General features: G+C 41.0%; 1 protein-coding gene across 1 annotated transcript in view; it reads left to right on the top strand.

Moving 5' to 3' along the window:
- Window positions 1–25,417, top strand: part of PIAS1 (protein inhibitor of activated STAT 1) — a gene marked incomplete in the record, with an annotated part of 380,233 nt that overhangs the window by 209,780 nt on the left and 145,036 nt on the right.

The following is a 25,417-nucleotide window of genomic DNA, read 5'->3' as shown; positions in this document are numbered from 1 at the left end:
CCCTTTAGCTTATCTGATAATTTATAATTATATTTTATAATATACTGTCCCTTTAAAGGGACACTGAACCCAAATTTTTTCTTTCGTGATTCAGATAGAGCATGTCATTTTAAGCAACTTTCTAATTTACTCCTATTATCAAATTTTCTTCATTCTCTTTGAATCTTTATTTGAAATGCAAGAATGTAAGTTTAGATGCCGGCCCATTTTTGGTGAACAACCTAGCTTGTCCTTGCTGATTGGTGGATAAATTCATCCACCAATCAAAAACTGCTGTCCAGAGTCTGAACCAAGAAAAAAAAGCTTAGATGCCTTCTTTTTTATATAAAGATAGCAAGAGAACGAAGAAAAATTGATATGAGTAAATTAGAAAGTTGCTTAAAATGGCATGCTCTATCAGAATCGCAAAAGAAAAAATTTGTGTTCAGTGTCCCTTTAAGGTTACCAACAACCTACTTACAGCAAAATCCAAAGGCCACTTCTTTCTGCTTATCCTCCTTGATCTGGGTGCAGTCTTTAATACTGTCAACCACCCTCTCTTGCTCCAAACCCTCCAATCCTTCGGCATTTGCGACACAGCTCTCTCGTGGTTCTCTTCCTATCTATCTAACCTTAACTTTAGTGTAGCCTTCTCTGGATCATGCTCTGCCCCGTTACCACTTTCTGTCGGTAACTCAAGGCTCTGTTCTCGGTCCCCTTCTCTTTTTAATCTACACGTCATCATTAGGTTCCTTAATAAAGTCATTAGGTTCCTTAATAAAGTCCCATGGATTTCAATATCAATTGTATGCCGATGACACCCAAATCTACATCTCTGCACCAGACCTATCTCTTTCCTTGCTAACCAGTGTTACTAACTGTCTTTCTCATATCTTATCTTGGATGTCCTCTCACTACATAAACTAAATCTCTCCAAAACTGAGCTCCTTATTTTTTCCCCTTCCAAAATCTTCACCACCCATTTCTCTATAACTGTTGATTACTCCATTACCCCTACCCCGCATGCCCTATGTCTTGGGGTCACACTTGACTCAGACCTTTCTTTCACTCCTCACATTCAGTCCTTGGCTTAAAGCCTTCACTGGCTTCCTCTTGCCTCCAGGATTAAACACAAAATCCTCACTCATACAAAGCCCTCAACTGCACTGCTCCCCCCGACATTTCAGGCCTTGTCTCTAGATACACTCCCTCCCATCGCCTTCACTCTGCTCACAATCTCCTCTCTCCTCCTCTCGTTACTACCTCATATTCCAGTTTACAGGTCTTCTCCAGACTGGCTCCCGTTTTGTGGAATTCGCTGCACAAGCGCTCCCTAAAGACTTTACTATTCAGGGATGCATACAACCTACACTAACCTTTCCTAACTCCATTGCTTTCCCCTTGAACCCATTAGAATGTAAGCCTATGAGCCCAGCTGTTTGTAGATTGCCTTCATTAAAGAAGACTACAACAGTGCAACTCTCAACAGGGCCCTCTACCCATTTGATCCCTATAAATGTTAACTTGTTTATAGCGCTGTGGAATCTATTGGTGCTCTACAAATACCTGATGAGGATAATACTGTTATCCACACTGGGGCGTAACGTAATCAAGCATCATATTTTAAAAAAAACATAAATTATGTTTACCTGATACTTTTATTTCCATCATGGGGAGGAGAGTCCACGGCTTCATTCATAACTATTGGGAATTAAGAACCTGGCCACCAGGAGGAGGCCAGCCAAGGGCTTAAATACCTCTCCCACTCCCTCATCCCCCAGTCATTCTGCCGAGGGAACAAGGAACAGTAGGAGAAATATCAGGGTATAAATGATGCCAGAAGAGAAATTAAATTTAGGTCCGCCCACTTGAGATACGGGTGGGAGCCGTGGACTCTCCTTCCCACGATGGAAGTGAAATTATAAGGTAAGCATATTTTGTTTTCCATCTAAAGGGAGGAGAGTCCACGGCTTCATTCATTACTATTGGGAACATATACCCAAGCTTTAGAGGATACTGAATGAAAATGGGTTGGTAAAATGCAGACCCTAATCCGAGGGCACCACATCCTGTAGAACCTTTCTCCCAAAAGCCGCTTCCGCAGAAGCAAAAACATCAAATTGTAAAACTTTGTAAAAGTATGTAAGGGGGATCAGGTAGCCGCCTTACAAATCTGCTCCATAGAGGCCTCATTCTTGAAGGCCCAAGACGAAGCCACTGCTCTACTGGAATGAGCTGTGATCCTCTGAGGAGGCTTATGTCCCGCTGTCTTGTAAGCCAAGCGAATCAAGCTCCTCAGCCAAAAAGACAAAGTAGCAGAAGCCCTCTGACCCCTGCGCTCCCCTGAATACACAACAAAAAGATGTAGAATGTCTGAAGTCCTTTGTAGCCTGAAGATAGAACTTCAGGGCACGGACCACATCCAGATTATGAAGTAACCTCTCCTTCGAAGAAGGGTTAGGGCACAGAGAAGGAACGACTATTTCCTGATTGATGTTACGATTGGGCTTACCTTGGGAAGAAATCCCAAGCCGGTGCGAAGAACAGCCTTATCTGAATGAAGAGAAGGTGCCCCATGTTGCAAGGCTGCCAGTTCAGATACTCTGCGAGCCAATTCAATGGCCAACAGGAAAAAAAACCTTCCAGGACAGAATCTTAATGTCAAGGGAATGCATAGGCTCAAACGGGACCTGTTGCAAAACCCTAAGGACCAAGTTCAAGCTCCACGGGGGAGCAGACTGCCTAAAAACAGGCCTGATTTGAGACAAAGCCTGAACAAAGGATTGGATGTCAGGCAGCTCAGCGAGTCTCCTGTGTAACAAAACAGATAATGCCTAAATCTGTCCCTTTAAGGAACTACTGGCAAGTCCCTTCTCTAAACTTTTTTGAAGAAAGGACAAAATTCTGGAAACCCTCACCTTGTGCCAAGGGTATCCATGTTTCTCACACCAGGACAAGTAAGTCCTCCACACCTTATGGTAGATGCGCCGAGTGACTGGCTTACTTGCCTGAACTATGGTGTCAATCACACTTTCAGAAAAACCTCTCTTGGCTAGGACTAAGCGTTCAATCTCCACGCAGTCAGCCTTAGAGAATAGAGATTCTGATGTTGGAAAGGACCCTGTTCCAACAGATCCCTGCGACAGGGTAACCTCCACGGCGGAAAGGATGACATCCCCACCAGGTCCGCAAACCACGTCCTCTGCGGCCCGAAGGAGCAATCAGAATAGTCAACGCTCTCTCCTTTATGCGTGCCACAATACGAGGTAGAAGTGGTAAGGGAGGAAAAATGTATGCTAGATCGAACCCCCAAGGCACCGCTAATGCCTGGAGGTCCCTCGACCCGTAATGTGGAAGTTTGCAATTGAGTCTGGACGCCATGAGATCTATCTCCGGCATCCCCCATCTGAGACAAATCTCTGCAAACACCTCGGGGTAAAGAGACCGTTCCCCCGGATTGAATGTTTGCCTGCTGAGAGAGTCAGCTTCCCAGTTGTCCACATCTGGGATGTGGATCGCCGAAAGTGAGCAGTTGTGGGCCTCCGCCCATTCCAGTATCCGAGACACCTCCCTCATTGCGAGGGAGCTCCTCGTACCCCCCTGATTGTTGATGTAAGCCACCGAGGTAATGTCGGTCTGAAACCTTATAAAGTTGAACGACCCCAGGCAGGGCCACGCCTTCAGAGCATTGTAGAGCGCTCGAAGTTCCAGGATATTTATCGGTGAAAGGGACTCCAGCCGATACCATTTTTCCCTGTGCCATTCTGACACCCCAAACAGCTCCCCATCCCGCCAGACTCGCGTCCGTGGTCACAATTTCCCAGGACGGTCTCAAGAAGAATGTCCTCATGGACAGCTGTTCCGATCAGATCCACCAAGAGAGGGAGGTCCGAGCCTGTATATCCATGAATATCAGCTGTGAGATCGGAATGGTCGCCGTTCCACTGCCTCAACATGCATAACTGAAGAGGCCTGAGATGAAACATGGCAAATTGAATGTCTATGCTGGAGACCATGAGCCTGCACCTCTATACATTGGGCCACTGAGGGCCTCTCTGAGGATCGAAGGGCCAGACAAGAGGACGCAACCTTCCTGCGTCTCTGATCCGTGAGAATAATCTTCATCTGCTGGGTACCAGGAAGCTCTTTCCGCAGTTTATCCTCCAACCATGAGATTGAAGTAACAGGAGCAGGGACTTGGAATGGTCCACTGCCTGACTGAAGGACGGCGTTTGAATCAGGATGTCGTCTAGATAGTGCGCCGCAAAAAGCAGGGTCCTGAGAACCTTTGTGAAAACTCTGTCGTCGCCAGACCGAAAGGAAGGGCCACAAACTGGAAGTGCTGGTCCTGAAATGCAAAAATTTGGAACTTGAAGTGGTCCCTGTGAATTGGAGCATGAAGGTAGGCATCCTTCAAGTCTATTGTGGTCATGAACTGCCCCTCTTAAACTAGGGGCAAAATGGACCTTATCGTTTCCATTTTGAACGATGGAACGGACAAAATGGGGCGGAACTTGCCCTCCTTTTTTTGGAACTACGAATAGATTTGAATAATACCCTAGACCCCTTTCTGCAAGGGGTACTGGTACGATAACACCTAGAGAGGAAAGATCCCTCACACATCCTAGAAATACCTCCTTTCTTTTCCGGCCTCGATGACAGGTTTGACACAAGGAATCTGCCCCTGGGAGGGAAGGACTTGAATCCTATCCTGTAACCCTGGGAGACAACCAGAGGTCCTGAACATCCGGCAACCAGGCCCGTAGACCATTCGGCGGCCGCCCCTTCATGCCGACTTGGTCTCTGCGGGCTTCTTGTTCTGTTTGGACTTGTTCCAAGACGGAGCAGGCTTCCATGTTCCCTTGGACTGGTCCGCTTTCGCGGCGGGCTGCTGGCGCGGGGCCTTATTCGCACGAAAGGGAAAAAAAGTAGGTTCTTTCGGTTTAGCTTTCTTATCTTGGGGTAGAAAGGCACCCTTGCCTCCTGTAACCGTGGAAATGATAGAGTCCAGGCCTGGACCGAACAGAATCTTTCCTTGAAAGGGCAGGGACTGCAACCTCAATTTACAGGTCATGTCCGCCAACCAAGATTTTAGCCATAAGGCCCTGCGCACTAAAACCAAACACCTTGACACCTTAGCATTCAGGCGAATAATTTGCATTTTGGCGTCGCAAATAAAATTATTGGCTACCTTCAAAGCCTTAATCTTCTCCTGCACCTCTTCAAATTTGAATTAGATTTGTCAAAAATACTGAATGCTAAAAGATTTCCTCTTCTAAATGGAATACATAGATTTTATACATAAATACCTTGTAATGTGAAAATCCATCTCTTCAGAATGGTTTGACTATAAATCTCTTGGTACAGAATATTTGTGTACAATGAGAAAGTCTGGCATAAACGAGTCAGAAGATTAGAATACTATATCATCTATAATTATATAATAAAAAAATAAAGAAAATAAAAAGGCATGGAGTCTGTTCCAAATCCAGTTCCAAAACGAGATTGATCTAGGGTTCTGTGTACCTGTTATGGCGCAATGGGATTTGTGAATATGAATTTCCCAGTACACACAATCAATAAAAATATATAGCGCTCTTTCATTCTCATACAGTACTGTGCAAACGTTTTAGGAAGGTGTGAAAAAATGCTGTAAAGTAAGACTACAGCAAAACTAGACATGTTAATAGTTTATTTTGATCTATTAACAAAATGCAAAGTTAGTAAATAGAAGTAAAATCTAAGTGAAATCCATATTTTGTGTGACCATCATGTGCCTTTAAAACTGCATAAATTACTATAGGTACACTTGCGCAAAGTCCAGAATTTTGTAGGCATATAGTCAGGTGTGGACATGTGCATTCGTCACTTTAGTTTACAAATGAATGCCAAAATATGTCCGTCGCCAGAATCATTCAGCTCTTTTCTGAGCTAGATTTCTTTTTGTGAAAGTATTTGAAAAATACAAATATCTGGATTTGCTCAGATCTTTTTATGTTTCCCTTTCAAATGTCTTGTCAGGTGCACGATTAAACAATTATACCAAACATGTACCAATGATCATCAATTTAATATGTAAGTTGAAACCCAATTTATAAATAGCAGAGTTTGACAATTTATCTCACGAAAGATGTTTCTAACAGGATGAGATTTCTAAAGACAGTTTGACAAGTCGTACACTATGGCAAGTTTGAACACGGCAACAAGACATAAGGTAGTCAGCAAGGTCTCTTCAGCCATACATTTCAAGGCAGACAGTGGTTTCCAGATATTCTGTCCAAGCTCTTCTAAAGAAGCAAAAAGAAAAGGGCAACTTTAAGGGTTGTAGATGCAGTGGTCGGCCAAGGAATATTAGTGCAGCAGAAAGACACATTCTTTCTTCCTTTAGCAATCGGAAGATGTCCAGCAGTGCCATCAGCTCAGAATTAGCAGAGACAAGTGGAACCCTGCTACACCCATCTAGTCTCATAGGAGTCTGATCAGTTGTGGTAAAGATATAAAAACATCTCAGGGATTTGAGTAACTATACTCCACTGTCTCTGCCGCACACATGTAGGTATGCACAACATATGGAAGAAAGGTAATTAAAAACAAATGGCAAACTATATATTGGTGGTACTACTACTACTATAGTAGATCTCATTATTAAGCTATCCCATAATCTGGGTCTGTATTGGTAATATCTGCCAATTACGGACATCTGTCATCTCTATAAAATACATTTTAATGTTAAATTATAGAAATAGTCAAGTATCTAAAAATTCTATTAGCACATATAACATAATGCTCAATTAAGTGAACTCTTGTAGTACAGTGTCAGATGGAGACCGCATAAGAATAGACATATCTCCAATATATGATCTCAAACTGGTCACCACTGTCTCTCAAACAATATCAGTGATTAGAAGTGCATCAAAAGCAAAAATTATCAGATGCAATATAGTGCACACAGCCTACTGAGACAATTGGAGGAGTATGCACCTAAGTGTAATCTGTTCCCATATTATCAGGATCAAGTCGGGTAACTTTCTAAAGTAGAACTATATTAAACAATTTGTTAAATTGCACCCCATAACGGTAGTATGACAAAAGAAACTACAAAACACTACTGGAACATCTTATAGCTGTCAAAATATGCCTTTTAAAATTCATTTGTAGACAAGTACCTGATCACACTGTTCACAGATAAATAGTGAATGAACCCTTTCCTCCATATCGCAGAATGATAGAACATTTAAAGCTCTAGGGCTTTTTGTGATTAACAGAGAGAGTTTTTACCTGCATGTACTAGACAGAGATCAACCAAAAGGCATTATTGACAGTTCTTTAGCATTCATTAGACGTAGTTCATAAACTAGAAAAGTAAACTCGCGGAACTACAGATCTGGTACAGTTGTCCTCCTTGGGCTCTTCCTCTTCGGCCAGACCTTCTGTCTCAAGGTCCCATTTTTCCATCTGGATCTAAAATCTCTCAACTTGATGGCATGGAAATGAAACGCTTAGTTTTGAAACAGAGGTTTCTCAGATTCTATTATTGACACTCTTATACAGGCTTGTAAGCCTGTGTTTAGGAAGATCTGTCACAAAGTTTGGAAGACTTCAATTTCTTTCATGTAATTAGCAAGAGTCCATGAGCTAGTGACGTATGGGATATACATTCCTACCAGGAGGGGCAAAGTTTCCCAAACCTTAAAATGCCTATAAATACACCCCTCACCACACCCACAATTCAGTTTTTACAAACTTTGCCTCCGATGGAGGTGGTGAAGTAAGTTTGTGCTAGATTCTACGTTGATGTGCGCTCCGCAGCAAGTTGGAGCCCGGTTTTCCTCTCAGCGTGCAGTGAATGTCAGAGGGATGTGAGGAGAGTATTGCCTATTTGAATGCAGTGATCTCCTTCTAAGGGGTCTATTTCATAGGTTCTCTGTTATCGGTCGTAGAGATTCATCTCTTACCTCCCTTTTCAGATCGACGATATACTCTTATATATACCATTACCTCTGCTGATTCTCGTTTCAGTACTGGTTTGGCTATCTGCTATATGTAGATGAGTGTCCTGGGGTAAGTAAGTCTTATTTTCTGTGACACTCCTAGCTATGGTTGGGCACTTTGTTTATAAAGTTCTAAATATATGTATTCAAACATTTATTTGCCTTGACTCAGAATGTTCAACTTTCCTTATTTTTCAGACAGTCAGTTTCATATTTGGGATAATGCATTTTAATTTAACATTTTTTACCTTAAAATTTGACTTTTTCCCTGTGGGCTGTTAGGCTCGCGGGGGCTGAAAATGCTTCATTTTATTGCGTCATTCTTGGCGCGGACTTTTTTGGCGCAAAAATTCTATTTCCGTTTCCGGCGTCATACGTGTCGCCGGAAGTTGCGTCATTCTTTGACGTTATTTTGCGCCAAAAATGTCGGCGTTCCGGATGTGGCGTCATTTTTGGCGCCAAAAAGCATTTAGGCGCCAAATAATGTGGGCGTCTTATTTGGCGCGAAAAAACATGGGCGTCACTTTTGTCTCCACATTATTTAAGTCTCATTTTTTATTGCTTCTGGTTGCTAGAAGCTTGTTCTTTGGCATTTTTTCCCATTCCTGAAACTGTCATTTAAGGAATTTGATCAATTTTGCTTTATATGTTGTTTTTTTTTTCTTTTACATATTGCAAGATGTTCCACGTTGCAACTGAGTCAGAAGATACTTCAGGAAAATCACTGCACAATGCTGGAGCTACCAAGCTAAGTGTATCTGCTATAAACTTTTGGTATCTGTTTCTCCAGCTGTTATTTGTATTGCATGTCATGTCAAACTTATTAATGCAGATAAAATTTCCTTTAGTACTGTTACATTACCTGTTGCTGTTCCGTCAACATCTAATTTTCAGAGTGTTCCTGATAACATAAGGGATTTTATTTTTTAAATCCATTAAGAAGGCTATGTCTGTTATTTTTCCTTCTAGTATACATAAAAGTCTTTTAAAACTTCTCTTTTTTTCAGATGAATTTTTAAATGAACATCATCATTCTGATACTGATAATGGTTCTTCTGGTTCTGAGGTTTCTGTCTCAGAGGTTGATGCTGATAAATCTTTGTATTTGTTCAAGATGGAATTTATTCGTTCTTTACTTAAAGAAGTGTTATTTGCATTAGAAATAGAGGATTCTGGTCCTCTTGATACTAAATGTAAACGTTTAAATAAGGTTTTTAAATCTCCTGTAGTTATTCCAGAAGTGTTTTATCTCCCTGATGCTATTTCTGAAGTAATTTCCAGGGAATGGAATAATTTGGGTAATTTATTTACTCCTTCTAGACGTTTAAGCAAATTATATCCTGTGCCATCTGACAGATTAGAGTTTTTTGGGACAAAAATCCCTAAGGTTATGGGGCTGTCTCTACTCCTGCTAATGTACTACTATTCCTACGGCAGATAGTACTTCATTTAATGATCCTTTAGATAGGAAAATTGATTCCTTTCTAAGAAAAGCTTACTTATGTTCAGGTAATCTTCTTAGACCTGCTATATTTTTAGCGGATGTTGCTGCAGCTTCAACTTTTTGGTTAGAAGCTTTAGCGCAACAAGTAACAGATCATAATTTTATAGCATTATTTTTATTCTATAACAAGCTAATAATTTTATTGGTGATACCATCTTTTGATATCATTAGAGTTGATGTCAGGTATATGTCTCTAGCTATTTTAGCTAGAATAGCTTTATGGATTAAACTTGGAATGCTGACATGTCTTCTAAGTCAACTTTGCTTTCCCTTTCTTTCCAGGGTAAATAATCATTTTCGTTCCTTTCCTCACAAGGAACAAAAGCCTGATCCTTCATCCTCAGGAGCGGTATCAGTTTGGAAACTATTTCCAGTTTGGAATATATCCAAGCCTTATAGAAACCTATAGCCAGCTCCTAAGTACCTATGAAGGTGCGGCCCTTATTCCAGCTCAGCTGGTATGGGGCAGATTACGTTTTCTTCAAAGAAATTTGGATCAATTCCGTTCTTAATCTCTGGTTTCAGAAACATTGTTTCAGAAAGGTACAGAATTGGCTTCAAGTTAAGGCCTCCTGCTAAGAGATTCTTTTCTTTCCCGTGTCCCAGTTAACACAGCAAAGGCTCAGCATTTCTGAAATGTGTTTCAGATCTAGAGTTGGCTGGAGTATTTATGCCAGTTCCAGTTCTGGAACAGGGGCTGGGGTCTTATTTTATCTCTTCATTGTACCAAAGAAGGTCAATTCCTTCAGACCAGTTCCGGATCTATCATTATTGAATCATTATGTTAGGATACCAACATTCAAGATGGTTACTGTAGGACTATCCTGCCTTTTGTTTAGCAAGGGCATTATATGTCTACAATAGATTTACAGGATGTGTATCTGCATATTCCGATTCATCCAGATCACTTTTAGTGTCTGAGATTCTCTTTTTAGACAAGCATTACCAGTTTTGTGGCTCTACCGTTTGGCTTAGCCTCAGTTCCAAGAATTTTTTTCAAAGGTTCTCGGTGCCCTTCTTTCTCTAATCAGAGAATAGGGTTTTGGTATTTCCTTATTTGGACGATATCTTGGTATTTGCTCAGTCTTCTCATTTTCGAAGAATCTCATACGAATCGACTTGTGTTGTTTCTTCAAGTTCATGGTTGGAGGATCAATTTACCAATCAGTTCATTGATTCCTCAGACAAGGGTAACCTTTTTAGGTTTCTAGATAAATTCAGTGTCTATGACTCTGTCCTTGTCAGACAAGAGAAGTTTAACATTGATATCAGCTTGTCAAAACCTTCAGTCACAATCATTCCCTTTGGTAGCCTTATGCATGGAAATGTTGGGTCTTAGGACTGCCGCATCAGATGCGATCTCCTTTGCTCGTTTTCACATGCGACCTCTTCAGCTCTGTATGCTGAACCAATGGTGCAGGGATTACTCAAAGATATCTCAATTAATATCTTTAAACCGATTTTACAACACTCTCTGACATGGTGGACAGATCACCATCGTTTAGTTCAGGGGGCTTCTTTGTTCTTCCGACCTGGACTATAATCTCAACAGATGCAAGTCTTACAGGTTGGGGAGCTGTGTGGGGGTATCTGACGGCACAAGGGGTTTGGGAATCTCAGGAGGTGAGATTTCCGATCAATATTTTGGAACTCCGTGCAATTTTCAGAGCTCTTCAGTCTTGGCCTCTTCTGAAGAGAGAGTTGTTCATTTGTTTTCAGATAGACAATGTCACAACTGTGGCATACATCAATCATCAAGGAGGGACTCACAGTCCTCTGGCTATGAAAGAAGTATCTCGAATTTTGGTTTGGGCGGAATCCAGCTCCTGTCTAATCTCTGCGGTTCATATCCCAGGTATGGACAATTGGAAAGCGGATTATCTCAGTCGTCAAACGTTGCATCCGGGCGAATGGTCTCTTCACCCAGAGGTATTTCTTCAGATTGTTCAAATGTAGGAACTTCCAGAAATAGATCTGATGGCTTCTCATCTAAACAAGAAACTTCCCAGGTATCTGTCCAGATCCCGGGATCCTCAGGCGGAGGCAGTGGATGCATTATCACTTCCTTGGAAGTATCATCCTCCCTATATCTTTCCGCCTCTAGTTCTTCTTCCAAGAGTAACCTCCAAGATTCTGAAGGAATGCTCGTTTGTTCTGCTGGTAGCTCCGGCATGGCCTTACAGGTTTTGGTATGCGGATCTTGTCCGGATGGCCTCTTGCCAACCGTGGACTCTTCCGTTAAGACCAGACCTTTTGTCTCAAGGTCCTTTTTTTCCATCAGGATCTGAAATCCTTAAATTTAAAGGTATGGCGATTGAACGCTTGATTCTTGGTCAAAGAGGTTTCTCTGACTCTGTGATTAATACTATGTTACAGGCTCGTACATCTGTATCCAGAGAGATATATTATAGAGTCTGGAAGACTTATATTTCTTGGTGTCTTTCTCATCATTTTTCTTGGCATTCTTTTAGAATACCGAGAATATTACAGTATTCTTCAGGATGGTTTAGATAAGGGTTTGTCCGCAAGTTCCTTGAAAGGTCAAATCTCTGCTCTTTCTGTTCTTTTTCACAGAAAGATTGCTATTCTTCCTGATATTCATTGTTTTGTACAAGCTTTGGTTCGTATAAAGCCTGTCATTAAGTCAATTTCTCCTCCTTGGAGTTTGAATTTGGTTCTGGGGGCTCTTCAAGCTCCTCCATTTGAACCTATGCATTCATTGGATATTAAATTACTTTCTTGGAAAGTTTTTTGTTCCTTTTGGCCATCTCTTCTGCCAGAAGAGTTTCTGAATTATCTGCTCTTTCTCCAACATAGGTGTGTCCGGTCCACGGCGTCATCCTTACTTGCGGGATATTCTCTTCCCCAACAGGAAATGGCAAAGAGCCCAGCAAAGCTTGTCACATGATCCCTCCTAGGCTCCGCCTACCCCAGTCATTCTCTTTGCCGTTGTACAGGCAACATCTCCACGGAGATGGCTTAGAGTTTTTTAGTGTTTAACTGTAGTTTTTATTATTCAATCAAGAGTTTGTTATTTTGAAATAGTGCTGGTATGTACTATTTACTCAGAAACAGAAAAGAGATGAAGATTTCTGTTTGTATGAGGAAAATGATTTTAGCAACCGTCACTAAAATCCATGGCTGTTCCACACAGGACTGTTGAGAGCAATTAACTTCAGTTGGGGGAACAGTGAGCAGTCTCTTGCTGCTTGAGGTATGACACATTCTAACAAGACGATGTAATGCTGGAAGCTGTCATTTTCCCTCTGGGATCCGGTAAGCCATGTTTATTACGATTGTAAATAAGGGCTTCAAAAGGGCTTATTAAGACTGTAGACTTTTTTTGGGCTAAATCGATTGATTATTAACACATATTTAGCCTTGAGGAATCATTTTATCTGGGTATTTTGATATAATAATATCGGCAGGCACTGTTTTAGACACCTTATTCTTTAGGGGCTTTCCCAAAGCATAGGCAGAGCCTCATTTTCGCGCCGGTGTTGCGCACTTGTTTTTGAGAGGCATGGCATGCAGTCGCATGTGAGAGGAGCTCTGATACTTAGAAAAGACTTTCTGAAGGCGTCATTTGGTATCGTATTCCCCTTGGGGCTTGGTTGGGTCTCAGCGAAGCAGATACCAGGGACTGTAAAAGGGTTAAAGTTCAAAACGGCTCCGGTTCCGTTATTTTAAGGGTTAAAGCTTCCAAATTTGGTGTGCAATACTTTTAAGGCTTTAAGACACTGTGGTGAAAATTTGGTGAATTTTGAACAATTCCTTCATGTTTTTTCGCATTTGCAGTAATAAAGTGTGTTCAGTTTAAAATTTAAAGTGACAGTAACGGTTTTATTTTAAAACGTTTTTTGTACTTGTTATCAAGTTTATGCCTGTTTAACATGTCTGAACTACCAGATAGACTGTGTTCTGAATGTGGGGAAGCCAGAATTCCTATTCATTTAAATAAATGTGATTTATGTGACAATGACAATGATGCCCAAGATGATTCCTCAAGTGAGGGGAGTAAGCATGGTACTGCATCATTCCCTCCTTCGTCTACACGAGTCTTGCCCACTCAGGAGGCCCCTAGTACATCTAGCGCGCCAATACTCCTTACTATGCAACAATTAATGGCTGTAATGGATAATTCTGTCAAAAACATTTTAGCCAAAATGAACACTTATCAGCGTAAGCGCGACTGCTCTGTTTTAGATACTAAAGAGCATGACGACGCTGATATTAATATTTCTGAAGGGCCCCTAACTCAGTCTGATGGGGCCAGGGAGGTTTTGTCTGAGGGAGAAATTACTGATTCAGGGAACATTTCTCAACAAGCTGAACCTGATGTGATTGCATTTAAATTTAAGTTGGAACATCTCCGCATTCTGCTTAAGGAGGTATTATCCACTCTGGATGATTGTGACAAGTTGGTCATCCCAGAGAAACTATGTAAAATGGACAAGTTCCTAGAGGTGCCGGGGCTCCCAGAAGCTTTTCCTATACCCAAGCGGGTGGCGGACATTGTTAATAAAGAATGGGAAAGGCCCGGTATTCCTTTCGTCCCTCCCCCCATATTTAAAAAATTGTTTCCTATGGTCGACCCCAGAAAGGACTTATGGCAGACAGTCCCCAAGGTCGAGGGAGCGGTTTCCACTTTAAACAAACGCACCACTATACCCATAGAGGATAGTTGTGCTTTCAAAGATCCTATGGATAAAAAATTAGAAGGTTTGCTTAAAAAGATGTTTGTTCAGCAGGGTTACCTTCTACAACCAATTTCATGCATTGTCCCTGTCGCTACAGCCGCATGTTTCTGGTTCGATGAGCTGATAAAGGCGGTCGACAGTGATTCTCCTCCTTATGAGGAGATTATGGACAGAATCAATGCTCTCAAATTGGCTAATTCTTTCACCCTAGACGCCACCTTGCAATTGGCTAGGTTAGCGGCTAAGAATTCTGGGTTTGCTATTGTGGCGCGCAGAGCGCTTTGGTTGAAATCTTGGTCGGCTGATGCGTCTTCCAAGAACAAGCTACTTAACATTCCTTTCAAGGGGAAAACGCTGTTTGGCCCTGACTTGAAAGAGATTATCTCGGATATCACTGGGGGTAAGGGCCACGCCCTTCCTCAGGATCGGCCTTTCAAGGCAAAAAATAAACCTAATTTTCGTCCCTTTCGTAGAAACGGACCAGCCCAAAGTGCTACGTCCTCTAAGCAAGAGGGTAATACTTCTCAAGCCAAGCCAGCTTGGAGACCAATGCAAGGCTGGAACAAGGGAAAGCAGGCCAAGAAACCTGCCACTGCTACCAAGACAGCATGAAATGTTAGCCCCCGATCCGGGACCGGATCTGGTGGGGGGCAGACTCTCTCTCTTCGCTCAGGCTTGGGCAAGAGATGTTCTGGATCCTTGGGCGCTAGAAATAGTCTCCCAAGGTTATCTTCTGGAATTCAAGGGACTTCCCCCAAGGGGGAGGTTCCACAGGTCTCAGTTGTCTTCAGACCACATAAAAAGACAGGCATTCTTACATTGTGTAGAAGACCTGTTAAAAATGGGAGTGATTCATCCCGTTCCATTAAGAGAACAAGGGATGGGGTTCTACTCCAATCTGTTTATAGTTCCCAAAAAAGAGGGAACGTTCAGACCAATCTTAGATCTCAAGATCTTAAACAAGTTTCTCAAGGTTCCATCGTTCAAGATGGAAACCATTCGAACTATTCTTCCTTCCATCCAGGAAGGTCAATTCATGACCACGGTGGATTTAAAGGATGCGTATCTACATATTCCTATCCACAAGGAACATCATCGGTTCCTGAGGTTCGCATTCCTGGACAAACATTACCAGTTTGTGGCGCTTCCTTTCGGATTAGCCACTGCTCCAAGGATTTTCACAAAGGTACTAGGGTCCCTTCTAGCTGTGCTAAGACCAAGGGGCATTGCTGTAGTACCTTACTTGGACGACATTCTGATTCAAGCGTCGTCCCTTCCTCAAGCAAAGGCTCACACGGACATTGTCCTGGCCTTTCTCAGATCTCACGGATGGAAAGTGAACGTGGAAAAGAGTTCTCTATCTCCGTCAACAAGGGTTCCCTTCTTGGGAACAATAATAGACTCCTTAGAAATGAGGATTTTTCTGACAGAGGCCAGAAAAACAAAACTTCTAGACTCTTGTCGGATACTCCATTCCGTTCCTCTTCCTTCCATAGCTCAGTGCATGGAAGTGATCGGGTTGATGGTAGCGGCAATGGACATAGTTCCTTTTGCACGCATTCATCTAAGACCATTACAACTGTGCATGCTCAGTCAGTGGAATGGGGACTATACAGACTTGTCTCCGAAGATACAAGTAAATCAGAGGACCAGAGACTCACTCCGTTGGTGGCTGTCCCTGGACAACCTGTCACGAGGGATGACATTCCGCAGACCAGAGTGGGTCATTGTCACGACCGACGCCAGTCTGATGGGCTGGGGCGCGGTCTGGGGATCCCTGAAAGCTCAGGGTCTTTGGTCTCGGGAAGAATCTCTTCTACCGATAAATATTCTGGAACTGAGAGCGATATTCAATGCTCTCAAGGCTTGGCCTCAGCTAGCGAGGGCCAAGTTCATACGGTTTCAATCAGACAACATGACAACTGTTGCGTACATCAACCATCAGGGGGGAACAAGGAGTTCCCTGGCGATGGAAGAAGTGACCAAAATCATTCTATGGGCGGAGTCTCACTCCTGCCACCTGTCTGCTATCCACATCCCAGGAGTGGAAAATTGGGAAGCGGATTTTCTGAGTCGTCAGACATTGCATCCGGGGGAGTGGGAACTCCATCCGGAAATCTTTGCCCAAGTCACTCAGCTGTGGGGCATTCCAGACATGGATCTGATGGCCTCTCGTCAGAACTTCAAAGTTCCTTGCTACGGGTCCAGATCCAGGGATCCCAAGGCGGCTCTAGTGGATGCACTAGTAGCACCTTGGACCTTCAAACTAGCTTATGTGTTCCCGCCGTTTCCTCTCATCCCCAGGCTGGTAGCCAGGATCAATCAGGAGAGGGCGTCGGTGATCTTGATAGCTCCTGCGTGGCCACGCAGGACTTGGTACGCAGATCTGGTGAATATGTCATCGGCTCCTCCTTGGAAGCTACCTTTGAGACGAGACCTTCTTGTTCAGGGTCCGTTCGAACATCCGAATCTGGTTTCACTCCAGCTGACTGCTTGGAGATTGAACGCTTGATCTTATCGAAGCGAGGATTCTCAGATTCTGTTATCGATACTCTTGTTCAGGCCAGAAAGCCTGTAACTAGAAAGATTTACCACAAAATTTGGAAAAAATATATCTGTTGGTGTGAATCTAAAGGATTCCCTTGGGACAAGGTTAGGATTCCTAGGATTCTATCCTTCCTTCAAGAAGGATTGGAAAAAGGATTATCTGCAAGTTCCCTGAAGGGACAGATTTCTGCCTTGTCTGTGTTACTTCACAAAAAACTGGCCGCTGTGCCAGATGTTCAAGCCTTTGTTCAGGCTCTGGTTAGAATTAAGCCTATTTACAAACCTTTGACTCCTCCTTGGAGTCTCAATTTAGTTCTTTCAGTTCTTCAGGGGGTTCCGTTTGAACCCTTGCATTCCGTTGATATTAAGTTATTATCTTGGAAAGTTTTGTTTTTAGTTGCAATTTCTTCTGCTAGAAGAGTTTCAGAATTATCTGCTCTGCAGTGTTCTCCTCCTTATCTGGTGTTCCATGCAGATAAGGTGGTTTTACGTACTAAACCTGGTTTTCTTCCAAAAGTTGTTTCTAACAAAAACATTAACCAGGAGATTATCGTACCTTCTCTGTGTCCGAAACCAGTTTCAAAGAAGGAACGTTTGTTGCACAATTTGGATGTTGTTCGCGCTCTAAAATTCTATTTAGATGCTACAAAGGATTTTAGACAAACATCTTCCTTGTTTGTTGTTTATTCAGGTAAAAGGAGAGGTCAAAAAGCAACTTCTACCTCTCTCTCTTTTTGGATTAAAAGCATCATCAGATTGGCTTACGAGACTGCCGGACGGCAGCCTCCCGAAAGAATCACAGCTCATTCCACTAGGGCTGTGGCTTCCACATGGGCCTTCAAGAACGAGGCTTCTGTTGATCAGATATGTAGGGCAGCGACTTGGTCTTCACTGCACACTTTTACCAAATTTTACAAGTTTGATACTTTTGCTTCTTCTGAGGCTATTTTTGGGAGAAAGGTTTTGCAAGCCGTGGTGCCTTCCATTTAGGTGACCTGATTTGCTCCCTCCCTTCATCCGTGTCCTAAAGCTTTGGTATTGGTTCCCACAAGTAAGGATGACGCCGTGGACCGGACACACCTATGTTGGAGAAAACAGAATTTATGTTTACCTGATAAATTACTTTCTCCAACGGTGTGTCCGGTCCACGGCCCGCCCTGGTTTTTTTAATCAGGTCTGATAATTTATTTTCTTTAACTACAGTCACCACGGTACCATATGGTTTCTCCTATGCAAATATTCCTCCTTAACGTCGGTCAAATGACTGGGGTAGGCGGAGCCTAGGAGGGATCATGTGACAAGCTTTGCTGGGCTCTTTGCCATTTCCTGTTGGGGAAGAGAATATCCCGCAAGTAAGGATGACGCCGTGGACCGGACACACCGTTGGAGAAAGTAATTTATCAGGTAAACATAAATTCTGTTTTCTTGTGAGTCTCCTTTTCTGATTTTTCATCAGGATAAGGCGGTGTTGCGAACTTCTTTTGAATTTTTACCTAAAGTTGTGAATTCCAACAACATTAGTAGAGAAATTGTGGTTCCTTCATTATGTCCTAATCCTAAGAATTCTAAGGAGAAATCGTTTCATTCTTTGGATGTTGTTAGAGCTTTGAAATATTATGTTGAAGCTACGAAATCTTTTCGTAAGACTTCTAGTCTATTTGTTATTTTTTCCGGTTCTAGAAAAGGCCAGAAAGCTTCTGCCATTTCTTTGGCATCTTGGTTGAAATCTTTAATTCATCTTGCCTATGTTGAGTCGGGTAAAACTCCGCCTCAGAGAATTACAGCTCATTCTACTAGGTCAGTTTCTACTTCCTGGGCGTTTAGGAATGAAGCTTCGGTTGACCAGATCTGCAAAGCAGCGACTTGGTCCTCTTTGCATACTTTTAATAAATTCTACCATTTTGATGTATTTTCTTCTTCTGAAGCAGTTTTTGGTAGAAAAGTACTTCAGGCAGCGGTTTCAGTTTGAATCTTCTGCTTATGTTTTTCATTAAACTTTATTTTGGGTGTGGATTATTTTCAGCAGGAATTGGCTGTCTTTATTTTATCCCTCCCTCTCTAGTGACTCTTTTGTGGAAAGATCCACTTCTTGGGTAGTCATTATCCCATACGTCACTAGCTCATGGACTCTTGCTAATTACATGAAAGAAAACATAATTTATGTAAGAACTTACCTGATAAATTCATTTCTTTCATATTAGCAAGAGTCCATGAGGCCCGCCCTTTTTTTGTGGTGGTTACGATTTTGTATAAAGCACAATTATTCCAATTCCTTATTTTATATGCTTTCGCACTTTTTTCTTATCACCCCACTTCTTGGCTATTCGTTAAACTGAATTGTGGGTGTGGTGAGGGGTGTATTTATAGGCATTTTAAGGTTTGGGAAACTTTGCCCCTCCTGGTAGGAATGTATATCCCATACGTCACTAGCTCATGGACTCTTGCTAATATGAAAGAAATGAATTTATCAGGTAAGTTCTTACATAAATTATGTTTTTCAGGTGTGTGGATCAATGTTTTCTCTTGGCATTCTTATTGAATTCCTAGGATTCTTAAGTTTTTGCAGAATAGTTTACATAAAGGTTTATCTGCCAGTTCTTTGAAGGGACAGATTTCTGCCCTTTTTGTATTGTTTTACAAAAAGATTGCTTATCTCCCTGATGTTCAATTGTTTTGTTCAGGCTTCGGTCTATGTTAAATGGACAGTATACTATAAAATTGTTTTTCCCTTAATGTGTTAACAATTACTTTTTTTACCAGCTGCAGAGCATATAATGTATGAGATTTTGCTTTTTTAATGCTTATTTGTGTATATGAATTAGCTGATTGTGTTTTGAAGCCACAACCTAATAAAATGGGTTGAGCTTGTATGTATAATTAGATCTCATTACTGTATCACATTGTGTACATATACCTGCTTCTTTAGCTTATATCTGTCAGCAAACCAATCACCAATACTTGGAGAGAACAATGGAAAATTAACATTTTATTACCTTATCTCTTCTATACCCCACCGAGTATGATTTCTTCTACTGGCTGTTTTAACACAGCTTGGCCTTGAGGCCAAAAACTTTAAGGATGGGTGGGGATACCATAGGCTAAATAAACTATTTCAAATGCTAATATAAGGATAATGAAAATACTTGTAAACTATTTAATACACTCCAGCAGGTAAAGTGGATCATTGGGAACAAATTAAAGTTGAGGACATTTTTGGTAAACTGTCCCTTTAAGCCTATTTCTCAGAGTTTTTGAGCCTATGCATAAGTTGGATATTAAACTATCTTGGAAAATATTATTTATTTTAGCTATTTCTTCTGCTAGAAGAGTTTCTGAATTATCTGCTCTTTCTTGTGATTTTCCTTATCTCATTTTTCATCAGGATAAGGCTGTTTTGAGGACAGCTTTTAATATCTTGCCGAAAGTTGTTTCATCTAACAGCATTAACAGAGACTTGTTGTGTCCCAAACCTAAGAATGCTTCAGAAAGATCCTTGCATTGTGTGGATGTTTTCAGGGCATTTAAATATGTTGATGCTACTAAGGATTTCAGAAAGACTTCTAGTCTGTCCTTTTCTTTCATGTAATTGGCGAGAGTCCATGAGCTAGTGACGTATGGGATATACATTCCTACCAGGAGGGGCAAAATTTCCCAAACCTCAAAATGCCTATAAATACACCCCACACCACACCCACAATTCAGTTTTACAAACTTTGCCTCCTATGGAGGTGGTGAAGTAAGTTTGTGCTAGATTTCTACGTTGATATGCGCTTCTCAGCTTTTTTGAAGCCCGGTTCCTCTGAGTGCAGTGAATTACAGAGGGATGTGAAGGGAGTATCACCTATTGAATACAATGGTCATCCTAACGGGGATCTATTTCATAGTTTCCCTGTTATCGGTCGTAGAGATTCATCTCCTACCTCCCTTTTCAGATCGACGATATACTCTTATATACCATTACCTCTGCTGATTCTCATTTCTGTACTGGTTTGGCTATCTACTTTATGTAGATGAGTGTCTTTTGGTAAGTATGTTTCCTTTATTTAAGACACTATCAGCTATGGTTTGGAACTTTATATTTAAAGTTCTAAATATATGTTTGTACTTATATTTGCCATGATTCAGGTTTATCAGTATATTTCCTTTTTGCAGACTGTCAGTTTCATATTTGGGAAATGCATATAAAAAAAAATAATTCTTACCTGAAGTTTTCAAATTGACTCTTTTCTAAATTGCGGGCCGTCAGGCTCGCGGGAGCGCAAAATGCTATAATTTATTGCGTCATTCTTGGCCCGAGAATTAAGTTTGTTGACATAATTTCGTCATTTCCGGCGTCTTAGTTGGCGCCGAGTTTTTTCATGTGGTTGCGTCATCTATGACACTCGTGTTTGTTGCAGACGTTTTTGGCGCCAAAAAATATTTTGTCAGTTGTGGGAGTCATACTTGGCGCCAAACGTTTGACATTATTTAAGACTTCATTTCTTTTTTTCTTCTGGTTTCCAGAGGCTAATTTTTTTTGCATTTCTTTCCCATTCCGGAAACGGTCATATAAGGATATTGATATTTATCTTTATATGTTGGTTTTTCTCTTACGTTTGCAAGATATCTCAAAACTGTTCCTGTATCAGAAAACTCTGTTGGATTCCTGCTGACTGATATCAGTCCTACCAAAGCTAAGTTCATATTTTTAATGTTATGAATTTTTATCTTTAGCTATGGTTTTTAATAAGTTATCATGATAAACTTTTACATACAGAGAAAATGTTCATCAGTATTAATGCATTGTCTATTGCTATTCTTTTAACATCTAATGTACAAGATATACCTGGGAATTTATAAGAATTTTTTTCCGATTCTATTCAGAAGGCTTTGTCTGCCATCCCGCCTTCTAATAACATGTAAAGGTCTTTTTTAAACTTCTCATTTAGTTGATGAATTTTCAAATGACCGACAACATACTGAATTAATCTTCTCTGATGAGGATTTATCTGATTCAAAATATCCATCAGATATTGACACTAACAAATCTACTTTTTTATTAAATGGAGTACATTCATTCTTTGTTGAAAAAGTGTTGATTATATTGGATATTGAGGAGACTAGTCCTCTTGATGTTAAGGCTAGCTAACATTTAAATTCTGTTTGTTAACCTCCTGTGGTTACTTCAGAGGTTTTTTTTCCCAGTTCCTAATACTAGGTAATGGAATAGGCCTGGTACTTCTTTGATTCCTTCTTTAAGGTTTTAAAAATTGTATCCTTTGCCAGCAGTTTGGAGTTTTGGGAAAAGATCCCCAAAGTTAATGGGGCTATCTCTACTCTTGCTAGACGTACTACTATTCCTATGGAAAATTGTATTTATTTTAAAGATCCTTCAGATGGGAAACTTGTATCTTATCTAAGGAAAATTAATTTATTTTCAGGTCCTTTTCTTAGGCCTGCAGTTTCTTTGGCTGATGTTGCAGCTGTTTCATCTTTTTTGGTTCGAAACTTTAGCGCAACAAGTATCGGATTATGATTTGTTTAGCATTGTTAACTTGATTCAACATGCTAATTTCATTTTAATTTTTCTGATATTCTCTTTTTTTAGATAAGCATTACCAATTTGTTGCTCTTCCTTTCTGGCCTAGCGACAGCTCTAGGAATCTTTTCAAAGGTTCTCGGTGTTTCCTTATTTGGACGATATCTTGGTACTTGCTCAGTCTTTTCGTTCTGCAGAATCTCATACGATTCAACTTCTGTTGTTTCTTCAAAGACATGGTTGGAGGATCATTTTACCAAAAAAGTTCCTTGATTCCTCAGACAAGGGTCACCTTTTTTTAGGTTTCCAGATAGATTGTGTCAATGTCTTTGTCTCTAACAGGCAAGAGAAAATTTATATTGGGTTCAGCTTGTCGGAACCTTCAGTCTCTATTTCCTTCAGTAGCTATATGCATGGAAGTTTTAGGTCTCATGACTGCAGCATCGGACTCGATTCCCTTTGCTCGTTTTCATATGAGACCTCTCCAGTTTTCAATGCTGAATTAATGGTGCAGGGTTTATACTAGGATATCACATTTAATATCCTTGAATCCCAATATTCAACTATCTCTGACTTGGTGGTTAGATCACCATCGTATAGTTCTACGGGTCTCTTTGGTTTATCCAACCTGGACCGTGATCACAACAGATGTGAGTATTTTAGGTTGGGAAGCTGTCTGGGGATCTCTGACAGCACAAGGGGTTTAGAAATCTCAAGAGGCGAGATTGCCAATCAATATTTTGGAACTCCGTGCAATTTTCAGAGCTCTTCAATTCTGGCTTCTATTGAAGAGAGAGATGTTTATTGGTTTTCAGACAGACAATGTCACAACTGTGGCGTATGTCAATCAGGGTGGGACTCTCAGTCCTCAGGCTATGAAAGAAGTATCTCGGATACTTGCTTGGGCAGAATCCAGCTCCTGTCTAATTTCTGCGGTCCATATCTTAGGTATAGACAATTGGGAAGCGGATTATCTGTCGTCAAGCTTTACATCCGGGAGAGTGGTCTCTTTACCCAGAAGTGTTTTTTCAAATTGTTCAGATGTGGGGGCTTCCAGAAATAGATCTGATGGCATCTCATCTAAACAAGAAACTTCCCGATTACCTATCCAGGTCCGGGGATCCTCAGGCGGAAGCAGTATATGCATTGATACTTCCTTGGAGTTATCAACCCGCCTATATTTTTCCGCCTCTAGTTCTTCTTCCAAGAGTAATGTTCAAAATAATCATGGAGCAGTCGTTTGTTCTGCTGGTGGCTCCAGCATGGCCGCACAGGGTTTGGTATGTGGATCTTGTTCGGATGTCCAGTCGCCAACCTTGGCCACTTCCATTAAGGCCAGACCTTATATCGCAAGGTTCATTTTTCCATCAGGATCTCAAATCATTAAATTTGATGGTATGGAAATTGAACGCTTAGTGCTTAGTCATAGAGGTTTCTCTGACTCCGTGATTAATACTATGTTGCAGGCTCGTAAATCTGTGTCTAGAAAGATTTTTTTATCGAGTTTGGAAGACTTACATCTCATGGTGCTCTTCTCATAAATTCTCTTGGCATTCTTTTAGAATTCCTAGATTTTTATAGTTTCTTCAGGATGGTTTAGATAAGGGTTTGTCTGCAAGTTCTTTGAAAGGACAAATCTCTGCTCTTTCTGTTCTGTTTCACAGAAAAATTGTTAATCTTCCTGATATTCATTGTTTTGTTCAGGCTTTGGTTCGTATCAAGCCTGTTATTAAATCTAGCTCTCCTCCTTGGAGTCTTAATTTGGTTTTGAATGCTTTACAGGCTCCTCCGTTTGAGCCTATGCATTCTCTGGACATTAAATTACTTTCTTGGAAAGTATTGTTCCTTTTGGCCATCTCTTCTGCTAGAAGAGTTTCTGAATTATCTGCTCTTTCTTGTGAGTCTCCTTTTCTGATTTTTCATCAGGATAAGGCGGTTTTGCGGACTTCTTTTTAAATATTTTCCTAAAGTTGTGAATTCCAACAACATTAGTAGAGAAATTGTTGTCCCTTCGTTGTGTCCTAATCCTAAGAATTCTCTGGAGAGATCTTTACATTCTTTGGATGTGGTAAGAGCTTTGAAATATTATGTTGAAGCTACTAAAGATTTTATAAAGACTTTTAGTCTATTTGTTATCTTTTCTGGTTCTAGGAAAGGTCAGAAGGCTTCTGCCATTTCTTTGGCATCTTGGTTAAAGCTTTTGATTCATCATGCCTATTTGGAGTCGGGTAATTCCCTGCCTCAGAGGATTACGGCTCATTCTACTAGGTCAGTTTCCACTTCCTGGGCTTTTAAGAATGAAGCTTCTGTTGATCAGATTTGCAAAGCAGCAACTTGGTCCTCTTTGCATACTTTTACTAAATTCTACCATTTTGATGTTTTCTCTTCAGAAGTAGTTTTTTTGGTAGAAAAGTACTTCAGACAGCTGTTTCAGTTTGATTCTTCTGCTTATAATTTCAGTTTTTTTCATTATAAAGATTAAAACTTTTGATTTGGGGTGTGGATTAATTTTACAGCGGAATTGGCTGTCTTTATTTTTATCCCTCTATAGTGACTCTTGCGTGGTGTTCCACATCTTGGGTATTTGCTATCCCATACGTCACTAGCTCATGGACTCTTGCCAATTACATGAAAGAAAACATAATTTATGTAAGAATTTACCTGATTAATTAATTTTTCATATTGGCAAGAGTCCATGAGACCCACCCTTTTTTATGGTGGTTATGATTTTTTTTGTATAAAGCACAATTATTCCAATTCCTTGTTGATGCTTTCGCTCCTTTATCACCCCACTTCCTGGCTATTCGTTAAACTGAATTGTGGGTGTGGTGGGGGTGTATTTATAGGCATTTTGAGGTTTGGGAAACTTTGCCCCTCCTGGTAGGATTGCATATCCCATACGTCACTAGCTCATGGACTCTTGCCAATATGAAAGAAATTAATTTATCAGGTAAATTCTTACATAAATTATGTTTTTTTCTGGTTCAAGGAAAGGCCAGAAAGCCTCTGCTGTTGCTTTAGCCTATTGGTTGAAACTTCTGATTCACAGGACTTATTTAGAGACAGATCAGTCTCCTCCCCAGCGGATAACCGCTCATTCTACCAGCTCAGTTGCCACTTCTTGGGCTTTCAAGAATGATGCTTCAGTTGAGGAGATTTGCATACTTTCACTAAATTT

This window comes from Bombina bombina, chromosome 6, assembly GCF_027579735.1.
Source record: "Bombina bombina isolate aBomBom1 chromosome 6, aBomBom1.pri, whole genome shotgun sequence".
Classification (NCBI taxonomy): Eukaryota; Metazoa; Chordata; class Amphibia; order Anura; family Bombinatoridae; genus Bombina; species Bombina bombina.
This window is presented reverse-complemented; position numbering and strand designations above follow the sequence as displayed.